Consider the following 18,029-nt stretch of genomic DNA (forward strand, 5'->3'; position numbering starts at 1 on the left):
TGTTAAACCTAATGTATTCCAAGTTCTCTATGGTTCATACCCTTACATACTAGCCATAGATGCATCGAAATAAGCAAACAACACACGAAAAACAGAATCTGTCAAAAACAGAACAGTCTGTAGCAATCTGTAACTAACATAAACTTCTGGAACCTTAAAAATCCTACCAAAATAGGAAGTCCTAAAAAATTTGTTTATTGATCATCAGAAAAAAGAATCAATGCAAAATATCGTTCCTGTGATTTATTGAATTTTTTCTCGTGAGCGAAAAGTTTCTGTTTTTCAGCAGAATCAAATCAACTATCATCATAGGTTATCCTATAGGTTCTACTTGGCACAAACACTAATTAAAAGATAAAAACACATCTAAACAGAAAGTAGAAGCAAAATTTAACACTAAACAGGAACAAAAACAAAGAACATAAAGAAAATTGGGTTGCCTCCCAACTAGCGCTATCGTTTAACGCCCCTAGCTAGGCATAAAAGCGAAGATAGATCTAAGTAGTGCCATCTTTGGCACTTGGCTCATAGGTAGCTCGCATGATAGATTCATAAGGTAATTTGACTTTATTTCTTGGAAAGTGCTCCATGCCTTTCTTTAATGGAAATTGGAATCTAATATTCCCTTCCTTCATATCAATAATCGCACCAATCGTTCTAAGGAAAGGTCTACCAAGAATAATAGGGCAAGAAAGATTGCAATCTATATCAAGAACGATAAAATCAACGGGCACCAAATTTCTATTTGCAACAATAAGGACATCATTGATCCTTCCTATTGGCTTTTTAATGGTGGAATCCGCAAGGTGCAAATTTAAAGAGCAATCATCAAGATCATGGAAACCTAGAATATCACATAAAGTTTTTGGAATCGTGGAAACACTAGCACCCAAATCACACAAAGCAAAACACTCATAATCTTTAATTCTAATATTTATAGTAGGTTCCCACTCATCATTAAGTTTTCTAGGTATAGAAACTTCCAAATTAAGTTTTTCATCAAAAGATTGCATCAAGGCATCAACGATATGTTTGGTAAAAGCTTTATTTTGACTATAAGCATGTGGAGAATTAACAACGGATTGCAACAAGGAAATACAACTTTCTAAAGAACAATTATCATAATCAAATTCCTTGAAATCCGAGATAGTGGGTTCAATGCTATTTAAAGTCATGACCTCTCCAATCCCACTTTTACCAAATTTAGCATCAAGATCTAAAAACTCCGAATTTTTGGGACGCCTTTTAGGTAAAGTTGACTCATCTTCAGTCCCATAATTTTCAAGATTCATATTGCAAAACAAAGATCTAATAGGGGACACATCAATAACTTTAAGATCTTCATCATTATTTTCATGGAAACTAGAAGAACACGCTTTTATAAAGCTATCTTTCTTAGCACGCAATCTAGCGGTTCTTTCCTTGCACTCGTCAATGGAAATTCTCATTACTTTGAGAGACTCATTGATATCATGCTTAGGGGGAGAAGATCTAAGTTTAAGAGAATCAACATCAAGCGAAAGTCTATCAACGTTCCTAGCCAAATCATCAACTTTGAGCAATTTTTCTTCAAGCAAAGCATTAAAATTCTTTTGAGAAATCATAAATTCTTTCACACTATTCTCAAAATCAGAGGGCATCTTATTAAAATTACCATAAGAATTATAGTAGGAATTTCCATAATTATTAGAGGAATTACTAGGGAACGGTCTAGAATTAAAGTTTCCTCTATAAGCATTGTTTCCAAAACTATTCCTACCAACAAAATTCACATCCATAGATTCATTATTATTCTCAATCAAAGTAGACAAAGGCATATCATTGGGATCAAGAGGAGTATTTTTAGTAGCAAACATTTTCATAAGTTCATCCATCTTTCCACTCAAAACATTGATTTCTTCTATAGCATGCACTTTTTTACTAGTAGATCGTTCGGTGTGCCATTGAGAATAATTTGCCATAATATTATCAAGAAGTTTTGTAGCATCTCCTAACGTGATTTCCATAAACGTGCCTCCCGCGGCCGAATCTAAGAGATTCCTAGAAGCAAAGTTCAAACCGGCATAAAATTTTTGTATGATCATCCATAAATTCAAACCATGAGTAGGGCAATTGCGAATCATCAATTTCATTCTTTCCCAAGATTGGGCAACATGCTCATGATCAAGTTGTTTAAAATTCATAATATTGTTCCTAAGAGTGATGATCTTAGCTGGAGGAAAATACTTAGAGATAAAAGCATCTTTGCACTTGTTCCAAGAATCAATACTATTTTTAGGCAAAGACGAAAACCAAACTTTAGCATGATCTCTAAGCAAAAACGGAAATAACTTCAATTTAACAATATCATTATCCGTATCTTTTTTCTTTTTCATATCACACAAATCAACAAAGTTGTTTAGATGAGTAGCGGCATCTTCACTAGGAAGGCCGGCGAATTGATCTTTCATAACAAGATTCAGCAAAGCGGTATTGATTTCACAAGACTCAACATCATTAAGAGGAGCAATCGGAGTACTAAGGAAATCATTATTATTGGTATTCGAGAAATCACACAATTTGGTATTATCTTGCACCATGGCAACAAGTAATCCAACACACAAGCAAACAGAAAAAGGCAACAAAAGAGAGAGGAGATTGGGAAAGAGAGGGCGAATAAAACGGCAAGGGTGAAGTGGGGGAGAGGAAAACGAGAGGCAAATGACAAATAATGTAAATGCGAGGGAGATGAGTTTGTGATGGGTACTTGGTATGTCTTGACTTGAGTGAAGACCTCCCCGGCAATGGCGCCAGAAATCATTCTTGTTATGTCTTGAGCTTGCGTTGGTTTTCCTTGAAGAGGAAAGGGTGATGCAGCAATAGTAGCGTAAGTATTTCCCTCAGTTTTTGAGAACCAAGGTATCAATCCAGTAGGAGGCTCCTCAACAAGTCCCACGAACCTACACAAACAAACAAAGAACTCGCAACCAACGCAATAAAGGGGTTGTCAATCCCTTCACGGCCACTTTGCGAAAGTGATATCTAATAGAGATAATAAGATAAGATAAATATATTTTTGGTATTTTATAATATAGATGCAGAAAATAAAGATGCAAATAAAAGTAAATTGGAAGCAAATATGATAAGAGATAGACCCTGGGGCCATAGGTTTCACTAGTGGCTTCTCTCAAGATAGCATAAGTATTACGGTGGGTGAACAAATTACTGTCGAGCAATTGATAGAAAAGCGAATAATTATGACGTCATCTAGGCATGATCATGTATATAGGCATCACGTCTGCAACAAGTAGACCGACTCCTGCCTGCATCTACTACTATTACTCCAAACATCGACCGCTATCCAGCATGCATCTAGAGTATTAAGTTCATAAGAACAGAGTAACGCATTAAGCAAGATGACATGATGTAGAGGGATAAACTCAAGCAATATGATATAAACCCCATCTTTTTATCCTCGATGGCAACAATACAATACGTGTCTTGCAACCCTTTCTGTCACTGGGTAAGAACACCGCAAGATTGAACCCAAAGCTAAGCACTTCTCCCATTGCAAGAAAGATCAATCTAGTAGGCCAAACCAAACCAATAATTCGAAGAGACTTGCAAAGATAACTCAATCATATAAAAGAATTCAGAGAAGATTCGATTATTATCCATAGATAAACTTGATCATAAACCCACAATTCATCGGATCTCGACAAACACACTGCAAAAAGAGATTACATCAAATAGATCTCCACAAGAGAGGGGGAGAACATTGTATTGAGATCCAAAAAGAGAGAAGAAGCCATCTAGCTTATAACTATGGACCCGAAGGTCTGTGGTAAACTACTCACAACTCATCGGAAAGGGATATGGTGTTGATGTAGAAGCCCTCCATGGTGGAATCACCCTCCGGCAGAACGCCAGCGACGGCTCCAAGATGGGATCTCGCGGATACAGAAGGTTACGGTGGCGGAAATATTTCTTTGGTGGCTCCCTGGATGTTTTCGGGGTATGCAGGCTTATATAGGAGGAAGAAGTACGTCAGTGGCTGCCCGAGGGGCCCACGAGACAGGGGGCACGCCCTATAGGGGGGGCACCCTACCCTCTCGTGGCTGCCTCGGCTGCTTCTTGACTTGCACTCCGAGTCCTCCGGATCACGTTCGTTCCAAAAATCACGCTTCCGAAGGTTTTATTCCGTTTGGACTCTGTTTGATATTGCTTTTCTTCGAAATACTGATATAGGCAAAAAACAGCAACACGGGCTGGGCCTCCGGTTAGTAGGTTAGTCCCAAAAATGATAATAATGTGTAAAATAAAGCCCATAAACATCCAAACAGGTAATATAATAGCATGGAACAATAAAAAATTATAGATACGTTGGAGACATATCAGGTGGGCGCGCCCCCTGCCTCGTGGGCCCCTCGTGTCTCCCTTGACCGACTTCCTTCGCCTATATATATCTACATACCCTGAAAACATCCAGGAGCACCACGAGAAATTATTTCCACCGCCGCAACCTTCTGTATCCGCGAGATCCCATCTTGGAGCCTTCGTCGGTACTCCACCGGAGGGGGAATTGACCATGGAGGGCCTCTCCATCACCACCAAGGCCTCTCCGATGAGTTGTGAGTAGTTTACCATAGACCTTCGGGTCCATAGTTATTAGCTAGATGTCTTCTTCTCTCTCTTTGAATCTCAATAGAAAGTTCTCCTTCCTCTTCTTGGAGATCTATTCGATGTAACTCTTTTTGCGGTGTGTTTGTCGAGATCCGATGAATTATGGGTTTATGATCAAGTTTATCTATGAGAAATATTTGAATCTCCTCTGAATTCTTTTATGTATGATTGGTTATTTTTGCAAGTCTCTTTGAATTATCAGTTTGGTTTGGCCTACTAGATTGATCTTTCTTTCCATGGGAGAAGTGCTTAGCTTTGGGTTCAATCTTGCGGTGTCCTTTCCCAGTGACAATAGGGGCAACAAGGCACATATTATATTATTGCCATTGAGGATAAAAAGATGGGGTTTATATCATATTGCTTGAATGTATCCCTCTACATCATGTCATCTTGCTTAATACGTTACTCTGTTCTTATGAACTTAAAACTCTAGATGAAGGCAGGAGTCGGTTGATGTGTGGAGTAATAGTAGTAGATGCAGGCAGGAGTCGGTCTACTTGTTGTGGACGTGATTCCTATATACATGATCATGCCTGGATATTCTCATAACTATGCACTTTTCTATCAATTGCTCGACAGTAATTTGTTCAACCACCGTAATACTTATGCTATCTTGAGAGAAGCCACTAGTGAAACCTATGGCCCCCGGGTCTATCTTTTATCATATAAGTTTTTCATCTACTTTTATTTGCATCTTTTACTTTCCAATCTATATCATAAAAATACCAAAAATATTTATCTTATCGTATTATCTCTATCAGATCTCACTTTTGCAAGTTACCGTGAAAGGATTGACAACCCCTTTATCACGTTGGTTGCGAGGTTCTTGTTTGTTTGTGTAGGTGCATGGGACTTTTGAGGAGCCTTTGTAACACCCACGATGTGGCTATATCTCCCACGTGTTGAAGCACGACTTAGAGGCATAACCGTATTGTGGTTTTGTCGCAAGAAGGGTCATCTTCACACAATCCCATGTAATGAACAAGACTGGGATAAAGAGTTGGCTTACAATCGCCACTTCACACAATGAACATAAATAAATCATACATCATTCAGAGTACACACATAAGTCCGACTACGGACGAAGCCAAAAGAAAAGAAGATAACCCAACTGCTAGATCCCCGATCGTCCCAACTGGGCTCCACTACTAATCAACATGAAACGATACATAGCATCAACCAAGGTCTTCGTTGAGCTCCCATCTGAGCTCGGTTGCATCATCTGCACTGGTATCATCGGAACCTGCAACTGTTGTGATAGTATCTGGTGAGTCACGAGGACTCAGCAATCTCAAAACCCGCAAGATCAAGACTACTTAAGCTTATGGATAGGAAATGGTAATGAGGTGGAGTTGCAGCAAGCACTAAGCAAATATGGTGGCTAACATACGCAAATAAGAGCGAGAAGAGAAGCAACGGAACGGTCGTGAAGCTAGCAATGATCAAGAAGTGATCCTGAACTCCTACTTACGTCAAACATAACCCAAAAACGTGTTCACTTCCCGGACTCCGCCGAAAAGAGACCATCACGGCTACACACGCGGTTGATGCGTTTTAATTCGGATCTGGTGTCAAGTTCTCTACAACCGGACATTAACAAATTCCCATCTGCCACATAACCGCGGGCACGGCTTTCGAAAGTTTATACCCTGCAGGGGTGTCCCAACTTAGCCCATCACAAGCTCTCACAGTCAACGAAGGATATTCCTTCTCCCAGGAAGACCCGATCAGACTCGGAATCCCGGTTTACAAGACATTTCGAAAATGGTAAAAGAAGACCAGCAAAACCGCCCGATGTGCCGACAAATCCCGATAGGAGCTGCACATATCTCGTTCTCAGGGCACAACGGATAGGTCAGCCTACGAGTAAAACCAGCCCTCGAGTTGCCCCGTGGTGGCCCCGCAGTCTGCCCGTTTCGGACCAACACTCGAAGGAGCACTGGCCCGGGGGGGTTAAAATAAAGATGACCCTTGAGTCTGCAGAACCCAAGGGAAAAAGGCTTAGGTGGCAAATGTTAAAACCAAGGTTGGGCCTTGCTGGAGGAGTTTTATTCAAAGCGAACTGTCAAGGGGGTCCCATAAATCACCCAACCGTGTAAGGAACGCAAAATCAAGGAACGTAACACCGGTATGACGAAAACTAGGGCGGCAAGAGTGGAACAAAACACCAGGCATAAGGCCGAGTCTTCCACCCTTTACCAAATATATAGATGCATTAATTAAATAAGAGATATTGTGATATCCCAACATAATCATGTCCATCATGGAGCAATCTTCAACTTCACCTGCAACTAACAATGCTATAAGAGGGGCTGAGCAAAAGCGGGTAACATAGCCAAACAACGGTTTGCTAGGAAGGATGAAAAGGTTAGAGTCTAGCATGGCAATGTGGGAGGCATGGTAAACAAGTGATAGGTAGCGCAGCATAGCAATAGAACGAAGCAACTAGCAAGCAAAGATAGAAGTGATATCGAGGGTAATGGTCATCTTGCCTGAGATCCCGCAAGGAAGAAGAACGAGTCCATGAAGAAGACAAACAGACGTAGTCGAACGAATCCTTACAACTCCGGAATGAAACCGAAGCTAACGAGAGAAGCAAACCAGAAAGAAGCAAACAATATGGTAAACACACAAGCATAAACATGACATGATGCACAATCAAGTATGATGCATGTCCGGTTTAATGAGGCATGGCATGGCAAAGTGCAACAAACAACTACAAATTAAGTGGAACTCAATATGCAACGAGTTGCATATTGACGAAACACCACATCAATTATTTAGTTCTCTCTCGTATAGGAACACAACAATATTAAATATTATTAAACATGGAAAGAGGTGAAACATAAATAAACTAACTATTTAGGCAAGTTTAAATGAGGCCGGAAACAATAAACAACAATTCCGGAAAATCCCCATATGTCATTTAGCAATTTAATGCAAACACAATTTCAAACATTTAAATGTTGTTAACATGATGCGGATGACATATACAAGTTTATGCAATTTTTATGAAAATGTTGACATGAGCATGTTATGAAGCATTTGGTCACCATGGCGGAACAAAAGGGTGCCACGGCAACGAATCCGAAAATGATGCCACGGCAACATATCGGTTCCGGTAGCTCACGGAGATACGGTGCAAAAGGAAGTGGGTGTGAGCATGTCATGTAAGGATGGTGGGGTGCTCCCGGATTCCGGATTCCCACAGGACGGCGGCATGGCAAACGAGGAATGTGCAAAAACAACTCGGACACAGTGCAAACATATGGTACATCTCATACATGCAAGGGCATCTCATCGCGGTCGTCTCGGGTTATACCTTTGAAGCGTGCGTTCTCGGGCAGAACAAGTTCGATGCGGTGTAGATGGAAGTAGACGTTCTCGGGACGGTCGTAGTGGAAGTAGTCATTCACGGGTCATCGTGGGAAGTAGTGGTACTCGCGGTCTTGGCGACGGTAGTCGTACACGACTCGTAGTCGTCCGGGGTCGTCGGTAGAGGTACACACGTTGTCGGGGTACTTGTCGGTCCGGTCTTGGTGTAGATGTACATGGCAAACGTAGTGGTACTAAGCGCCGGTCGTCGAGGGACTTGCCAAAATCCACAGAGCCGGTGTGCTTGTTCAGGCGTCGGTCTTGCTAGAGGGGGGTACTTGGCGAATCTGCATAGTCGCACACGGGTCATAGTGGTACTTGGCAAAATCCACAGGGTGGTCTTGGCGTGCAGCGAACAACGGTACAGGAAGGCAAAGGCATGGCCGAAGATGAGATTGCAGCGGCCTTGGGCGCAAAGGTGGTTGTAGCCACGAAAGGCCGTTGGAGAGGAAGCAGGGGCGCGAGGAGGGCCATGGCGGGCACGGGGCAAGGTGGTGGTGGTGGTGGATGCGGGCCGGCTCGATCCGGCCAGATCCGAGGCCAGGGAGGTGACTTGGGGAGGCGGACGAGCTCCAGGACACGTGCGTGGAGCAGAGGAGCAGCGATGCAGGTCTCATGCAGGAGATGGGGTCGTGGTCGCAGCGCATAGGGCTCGGGGACGAAGCACCGAGGACGAGGCAGGAACGGAAGGAGAGGGCGCGCGGGTTCTGTTGGAACTGCAGGTCATCGACGAGGAGGCTGGGGACGAGCTCCCGGCGACGAGACGCTGGTGCAAAAGCGGAGGCGGAGGCGCGGTGCGACATGGCCATGGCCGAAGCAAGTCAGGCAGGGCGGCGCGGCCTGGACTCGCCGACCGGAGGGGTGACGGGGCATGGTTTCAGGTGCTAGATCGAGGAGGAGGGAGGCGAGGGGATCGGGCGCAGGTTTTCCTGGCACTGGCAGCGGCCGTGCGTGTGTGTGGCGGGGGAGGGGGAACGAGGGGAGATGAGGAACGAGCAGATGAGGATCGAGAGATGCTCGCTAGGGTTAGAAAAGGCACGGCTGGGCCAAGATGCAAATGGGTCGGCCTGGTTGCTGGGCTGCAATGCTGCTGGGCTTCTTCTCTCCCTCTACCCTTTTATTTTCCAAAACAGAAAATACCAAAGAGGAAAAGAAGAGGAAAGGAAGAGTTTGGGATAGCATTTACGCATGGGGGTAATTTTCCCGGACTCACAAAATTGAGCTTGATCCAAGAAAAATAGAAAAGAGGCACGAATGCAAGATTTAAATTCAAACTTATTTGAATTTAATTCAAATGGTTTGAACTAGAACAAGGTTTTAGAAGTGTCCAAAAATGTTGAGGATTTCGGTGGGGCTCCAGAAAATGACGAAATAATTTATTGGACAAAGTATGAGGTCAAGAAGTGAGATAACAAAGGCATTGGGAATTATTTTGCAAGTGTGTCAAACATAATTCCACATCAATGGAATATTTTATATTAGCTCCCTAATATTGGAAGGATATGTTATAAAGAGAAGTCACCATTCCCTCGATTTAAATGGATCGAAGATCCATACAATTTATTTAGATGAGTTTTAAAATTAATGATATGATGGCATGATGACATGATGCAATGCAAATGAAGCTAAGAAGAATGCAACAAACAAATACATCGCACGGCGAAACTCGGAATATCTGGAAGTCTTCTGGAGCGTCAGTCTCGGGGCGTTACAACACTCCACCACTACAAGAGGATCTCGTCCCGAGATCTAGAATGGCACCGGAGAGAAAACAGAAGAGGAAGAGAAGAGCTAAAGCTAAGTTGCTTCTTCGACAAAAGAGTGAAACCAAAGAACCTTGAGAGGTTGAAAAGTTGAAAGAAAGAACACAATGGAGTTGAACTCAATTGAGATCAGTGTTGCAGAAAATAGAAACAAGGAACACCATGTTAACCTTGGAGGTTGCAAAGCTATGAATGACGAGTACAATTGACAAGGAGGAATTGGAACCACTCGGGTTGAAACGAGATAAACAAGGAACAAGGAAGAACAAATTCGGACAGCACTCTGGTTGAAAAGAGATGCAAGACTTGATAAGATGAAAAGAACTTAGCAGATAACATAACACTCCAGTTAAATGGATAAGCAAGAAAATAACATGAACTTGACAAAATGACGTGATGGGTGAAGAGCACAACATCACAATGCCTCCGGAAGAAATGAAAAAAATGGAATGGAATGAACGGAGGAAAACTTGATCTTGAAAGAGCACGCTAACAGGAATTGCTAGGACGGAGTTGTTGGATTATCAACAACAAAAGGATAAGCTTGTTGTGGGCTTATGGAAAACTTCTCGAAATTGAGGCGAAATTCTGCCACTATGGGAACAAATAATATCATTGATAACACCAACGAGATGAAAAACTCCTTCCACCAAGATGATAGAGAGATAACTTATATCATTGATAAGCACCACACTAGCAACAATCCTTAGGGAAGGCTTTAGGTGAAATATAACCCAAGATAACTCCAAGGAAGAAAGTGATGGGTTTAAAATACCTCATTCTTGACCACATGTGAATCACGAAACATGAATAGAAATTGTCAAGAATGATATAACACCACCTCAAAAGATAAGATAGAGAGAATTGCACTTCGGAATGCAAGATGAAGAATGCTTGAACTCCTCTGAAAAGAATCTCGATGAACACTTCGAGAAGGAATTAAATCCTTGATGAACCATCATGTAGAGCCTCCATGGAGAACTCCGGTAATAAAAGGATGATAAAAAGAAAGGGAAGTTGAAAACACAAGGTGAAGCCTTGCGGTGATTTAGATGAAGCTTCGCGACGATATAACCGAGAAAACTTGGAACTCCAGAAAATGAAAAGATGAAACACTAGAGCCAAGAATTACTTCATCATGAACAATCTCCAGAAGAAAAGAATTGAATCACCTAGAGGAAATAAGAATAAGATTTATTGTATGCTTATCCTTCATCAAATTAAATTGATGACAAGCAATGGATTTGGCATACTACTTATTCCCGTAGAAAGGATTAAGAGAGATATAGCATAAACTTCAGAAGGTATTGATGGAACCACCTGTGGGATTTGGAAACAACGAATATTTGATATGATAACGAAGGAAGTGAAATCTTGAACGAACCACCGTAAGAATTGAAAATGGAAGTAGCAAAAGCACAAATCACCGGGAAGAATTGGAAAACGAATGAAGATACTTGAGGGGATTTAGATACAAGAGAACAAAGAGATCATGAACTGATTAGAGGGTATTTGAATGATTCACCGGTAAGATTTGGAGAACAAGAGCTACACGCTGAGAATGAAGAATTATGACATCATGGCCTTCGGAGGAAAGAAATGGAAACAACTCATGAAATGCTCCGGATGGGTGAAAAGAATTTTCACAATCAAAACAATTATGAAAGGATGGCATCAAGCTAGAACCATGAATGTTGAAGAGAATGGAGCAAGATTTAAGAGAAATCCTTCTTCGGTCTTCAAATGTTGAGAATGATGATGAGAACCACCATGAATTGTTGAGATACTCCGGGAGAATGAGAAACAAAAAGGTTGAGCCAACAAGGAAAAATAATTTGAAACCGATCTTGGAAAACATCTGACTGATGAGATTCATTGTTACGACAAACTTTGAAAGAATTTGAGAATCACTCCGGATAAGAACATTGACGGAAAAGAATGGAGAGACTTCATATCCATAAGATGGATACTTGATTAAGATATCTGAGTCCTTGAAGAAAAAGGGTGGGAGGGCGGGAAAACAAAGACAACTTGGGACGGATGAAACAAACAGCGTTGAGAAAACTTAGAATTGATCTTGCGAATGTTGAAATGATTGGATCCACTTGAAGAGAAGCACACTGGTTGGAAACAAAATTAACATGACAACCTCAATGATCGAAAGGATTAGTATTCACATAGCAATATGAGAACACCGTTTAGGAAAGGTATGGATTCAACATTTGACTTCGAAGCAACTTGAATAACACAAAGAAAACAAAAGAAAGGATTTGACTTGCAGAATAAGCCGGAACAAACATATGATAGAGATTTCATCCGAAGTTTTCGTGGTGGGGCCCACACGGGCTCGATTGTACAGCACCATCATGTACAAGGCAGTGCACATGACATACGAAGTGTCCCCGAACCAGCATAGCCAAGGGTTCTTTAAGACACAACGAGACCACTGTAAAAACGACGTGGAAAGGCGGACCACTAGACGTCAAACCCCAATCTCATATCATGCATCTGTCGAAAAGATATTCTAGGAGCTACTTGAATTCCCACCTATAAAACTCCCGAAACTTTCTGGTTATGCAATCTGGTGTTGGGGATACAGGGGAAGCAATATATATCTCACCCAAAACTAACAATCCCTACATCCAAGCTGTATCCATCCGTCAACACATAACCAAGAAAACTTCGGAAATCATGTACCTCAACCTTCGAAAAGCATCCGTTATACAAGCTATGGCAATACTCCCGAACTCCTGCCCCAGTACTGGGTGGCGTCGAGGTTATCTCACCAACAACTGCATAAAAGAGATTTTCGATGTCGGCAAAATTCAGGTATTCCAGAACTGCAACGATAAAATTGTGACGACAACACCTCGGAGCTCAACTCCCCAGGTCACTGCCACATAAAAGATAGGAGGCACCAAGAACAATGTTCTCATCACAAAACCATCGGAACGATTCCAAGATACCCGCGTGATCCTAAAAATAAATTAGTGAAATTTGAGGAGAGGAAAGTCAAAACATCTACGTCAGGAGACCTCACCAGAGCGACGAAGGGACTGAGGAGTAAAAAGAATCCTACTCTCCGATATATATAATCCTAAAACTCAAAACATTTTTTTTCAAGACTCAACAACGCCAGCAAACAATCAAGCAGGGGGCTCCTAAGTCGGGGATGGCTCTGATTACCAACTTGTAACACCCACGATGCGGCTATATCTCCCACGTGTCGAAGCACGACTTAGAGGCATAACCGTATTGTGGTTTTGTCGCAAGAAGGGTCATCTTCACACAATCCCATGTAATGAACAAGACTGGGATAAAGAGTTGGCTTACAATCGCCACTTCACACAATGAACATAAATAAATCATACATCATTCAGAGTACACACATAAGTCCGACTACGGACGAAGCCAAAAGAAAAGAAGATAACCCAACTGCTAGATCCCCGATCGTCCCAACTGGGCTCCACTACTAATCAACATGAAACGATACATAGCAACAACCAAGGTCTTTGTTGAGCTCCCATCTGAGCTCGGTTGCATCATCTGCACTGGTATCATCGGAACCTGCAACTGTTGTGATAGTATCTGGTGAGTCACGAGGACTCAGCAATCTCAAAACCCGCGAGATCAAGACTATTTAAGCTTATGGATAGGAAATGGTAATGAGGTGGAGTTGCAGCAAAGCACTAAGCAAATATGGTGGCTAACATACGCAAATAAGAGCGAGAAGAGAAGCAACGGAACGGTCATGAAGCTAGCAATGATCAAGAAGTGATCCTGAACTCCTACTTACGTCAAACATAACCCAAAACCGTGTTCACTTCCCGAACTCCGCCGAAAAGAGACCATCACGGCTACACACGCGGTTGATGCGTTTTAATTCGGATCTGGTGTCAAGTTCTCTACAACCGGACATTAACAAATTCCCATCTGCCACATAACCGCGGGCACGACTTTCGAAAGTTTATACCCTGCAGGGGTGTCCCCACTTAGCCCATCACAAGCTCTCACGGTCAACGAAGGATATTTCTTCTCCCAGGAAGACCCGATCAGACTCGGAATCCCGGTTTACAAGACATTTCGACAATGGTAAAAGAAGACCAGCAAAACCGCCCGATGTGCCGACAAATCCCGATAGGAGCTGCACATATCTCGTTCTCAGGGCACAACGGATAGGTCAGCCTACGAGTAAAACCAGCCCTCGAGTTGCCCCGTGGTGGCCCCGCAGTCTGCCCGTTTCGGACCAACACTCAAAGGAGCACTGGCCCGGGGGGGTTAAAATAAAGATGACCCTTGAGTCTGTAGAACCCAAGGGAAAAAGGCTTAGGTGGCAAATGTTAAAACCAAGGTTGGGCCTTGCTGGAGGAGTTTTATTCAAAGCGAAGTGTCAAGGGGGTCCCATAAATCACCCAACCGTGTAAGGAACGCAAAATCAAGGAACATAACACCGGTATGACGAAAACTAGGGCGGCAAGAGTGGAACAAAACACCAGGCATAAGGCCGAGTCTTCCACCCTTTACCAAATATATAGATGCATTAATTAAATAAGAGATATTGTGATATCCCAACATAATCATGTCCATCATGGAGCAATCTTCAACTTCACCTGCAACTAACAATGTTATAAGAGGGGCTGAGCAAAAGCGGGTAACATAGCCAAACAACGGTTTGCTAGGAAGGATGAAAAGGTTAAAGTCTAGCATGGCAATGTGGGAGGCATGGTAAACAAGTGATAGGTAGCGCAGCATAGCAATAGAACGAAGCAACTAGCAAGCAAAGATAGAAGTGATATCGAGGGTAATGGTCATCTTGCCTGAGATCCCGCAAGGAAGAAGAACGAGTCCATGAAGAAGACAAACAGACGTAGTCGAACGAATCCTTACAACTCCGGAATGAAACCGAAGCTAACGAGAGAAGCAAACCAGAAAGAAGCAAACAATATGGTAAACACACAAGCATAAACATGACATGATGCACAATCAAGTATGATGCATGTCCGGTTTAATGAGGCATGGCATGGCAAAGTGCAACAAACAACTACAAATTAAGTGGAACTCAATATGCAACGAGTTGCATATTGACGAAACACCACATCAATTATTTAGTTCTCTCTCATATAGGAACACAACAATATTAAATATTATTAAACATGGCAAGAGGTGAAACATAAATAAACTAACTATTTAGGCAAGTTTAAATGAGGCCGGAAACAATAAACAACAATTCCGGAAAATCCCCATATGTCATTTAGCAATTTAATGCAAACACAATTTCAAACATTTAAATGTTGTTAACATGATGCGGATGACATATACAAGTTTATGCAATTTTTATGAAAATGTTGACATGAGCATGTTATGAAGCATTTGGTCACCATGGCGGAACAAAAGGTTGCCACGGCAACGAATCCGAAAATGATGCCACGGCAACATATCGGTTCCGGTAGCTCACGGAGATACGGTGCAAAAGGAAGTGGGTGTGAGCATGTCATGTAAGGATGGTGGGGTGCTCCCGGATTCCGGATTCCCACAAGACGGCGGCATGACAAACGAGGAATGTGCAAAAACAACTCGGACACAGTGCAAACATATGGTACATCTCATACATGCAAGGGCATCTCATCGCGGTCGTCTCGGGTTATACCTTTGAAGCGTGCGTTCTCGGGCAGAACAAGTTCGATGCGGTGTAGATGGAAGTAGACGTTCTCGGGACGGTCGTAGTGGAAGTAGTCATTCACGGGTCATCGTGGGAAGTAGTGGTACTCGCGGTCTTGGCGACGGTAGTCGTACACGACTCGTAGTCGTCCGGGGTCGTCGGTAGAGGTACACACGTTGTTGGGGTACTTGTCGGTCCGGTCTTGGTGTAGATGTACATGGCAAACATAGTGGTACTAAGCGCCGGTCGTCGAGGGACTTGCCGAAATCCACAGAGCCGGTGTGCTTGTTCAGGCGTCGGTCTTGCTAGAGGGGGGTACTTGGCGAATCCGCATAGTCGCACACGGGTCATAGTGGTACTTGGCAAAATCCACAGGGTGGTCTTGGCGTGCAGCGAACAACGGTACAGGAAGGCAAAGGCATGGCCGAAGGTGAGATTTCAGCGGCCTTGGGCGCAAAGGTGGTTGTAGCCACGAAAGGCCGTTGGAGAGGAAGCAGGGGCGCGAGGAGGGCCATGGCGGGCACGGGGCAAGGTGGTGGTGGTGGTGGATGCGGGCCGGCTCGATCCGGCCAGATCCGAGGCCAGGGAGGTGACTTGGGGAGGCGGACGAGCTCCAGGACGGGCGCCTGGAGCAGAGGAGCAGCGATGCAGGTCTCATGCAGGAGATGGGGTCGTGGTCGCGGCGCGTAGGGCTCGGGGACGAAGCACCGAGGACGAGGCAGGAAGGGAAGGAGAGGGCGCGCGGGTTCTGCTGGAACTGCAGGTCACCGGCGAGGAGGCTGGGGACGAGCTCCCGGCGACGAGGCGCTGGCGCAAAAGCGGAGGCGGAGGCGCGGTGCGACATGGCCATGGCCGAAGCAAGTCAGGCAAGGCGGCGCGGCCTGGACTCGCCGACCGGAGGGGCGACGGGGCATGGTTTCGGGCCTAGATCGAGGAGGAGGGAGGCGAGGGGATCGGGCGCTGGTTTTCCTGGCACTGGCAGCGGGCGTGCGTGTGTGTGGCGGCGGAGGGGGAACGAGGGGAGATGAGGAACGAGCAGATGAGGATCGAGAGATGCTCGCTAGGGTTAGAAAAGGCACGGCTGGGCCAAGATGCAAATGGGCCGGCCTGGTTGCTGGGCTGCAAGGCTGCTGGGCTTCTTCTCTGCCTCTACTCTTTTATTTTCCAAAACAGAAAATACCAAAGAGGAAAAGAAGAGGAAAGGAAGAGTTTGGGATAGCATTTACGCATGGGGGTAATTTTCCCGAACTCACAAAATTGAGCTTGATCCAAGAAAAATAGAAAAGAGGCACGAATGCAAGATTTAAATTCAAACTTATTTGAATTTAATTCAAATGGTTTGAACTAGAACAAGGTTTTAGAAGTGTCCAAAAATGTTGAGGATTTCGGTGGGGCTCCGGACAATGACGAAATAATTTATTGGACAAAGTTTGAGGTCAAGAAGTGAGATAACAAAGGCATGGGGAATTATTTTGCAAGTGTGTCAAACGTAATTCCACATCAATCGAATATTTTATATTAGCTCCCTAATATTGGAAGGATATGTTATAAAGAGAAGTCACCATTCCCTCGATTTAAATGGATCGAAGATCCATAAAATTTATTTAGATGAGTTTTAAAATTAATGATATGATGGCATGATGACATGATGCAATGCAAAAGAAGCTAAGAAGAATGCAACAAACAAATACATCGCACGGCGAAACTCGAAATATCTGGAAGTCTTTCGGAGCGTCAGTCTCGGGGCGTTACAGCCTCCTACTGGATTGATACCTTGGTTCTCAAAACTGAGGGAAATACTTACGCTACTTTGCTGCATCACCCTTTCCTCTTCAAGGGAATAACTAACGCATGCTCAAGAGGAAGCAAGAAGGATTTCTGGCACCATTGCCGGGGAGGTCTTCGCTCAAGTCAAGACATACCAAGTACCCATCACAAACTCATCTCCCTCGCATTACATTATTTGCCATTTGCCTCTCGTTTTCTTCTCCGGCACTTCACCCTTGCCGTTTTATTCGCCCTCTCTTTCCCGTTCTCCTCTCTCTTTCGATTGCCTTTTGTGTGCTCGCATGTTAAGTATTTATCTCGTTATCATGGCTAGTTCGGTCTTTACCCCTTTGTCTCCCGACTTTGAAGTCCTTCACTTCAAGCAAAGACAAGGAGAAAACTTGAAAGATGCTTGGTTTAGGATGCTAGAATCTTATCGTAGTTGCAATATAGAAGGAGATTTCAAGATTTTACTTCGTAATTTTTATGTCGGATTAACCTTATCCCATAGACAACTTCTTGATTTTGCCGCCAAAGGGAGTTTTGTTGAAATTGATCCTAGTTTTGCTTATGAAATTATAGAGGGGATAGTGGGAGTACTTCCCCTACAAAAAAGACCACCCTTCACTCAAGAAGGAACCCAAATTCTAGAAAAATTATGTGAATTGCAAAAAAATTTGAACCCCTTAAAAATATCGGTGGGAATATCAACCGCATGAATAATTTGATTACTCTTTGAAATAAGCGGTTGGATGCTTTAGATCAAAAGATCTCTGAGCATGAAGGGAAACACAAGGAGTCTC

Source organism: Triticum aestivum, chromosome 3B (genome assembly GCF_018294505.1).
Source record: "Triticum aestivum cultivar Chinese Spring chromosome 3B, IWGSC CS RefSeq v2.1, whole genome shotgun sequence".
Classification (NCBI taxonomy): domain Eukaryota; kingdom Viridiplantae; phylum Streptophyta; class Magnoliopsida; order Poales; family Poaceae; genus Triticum; species Triticum aestivum.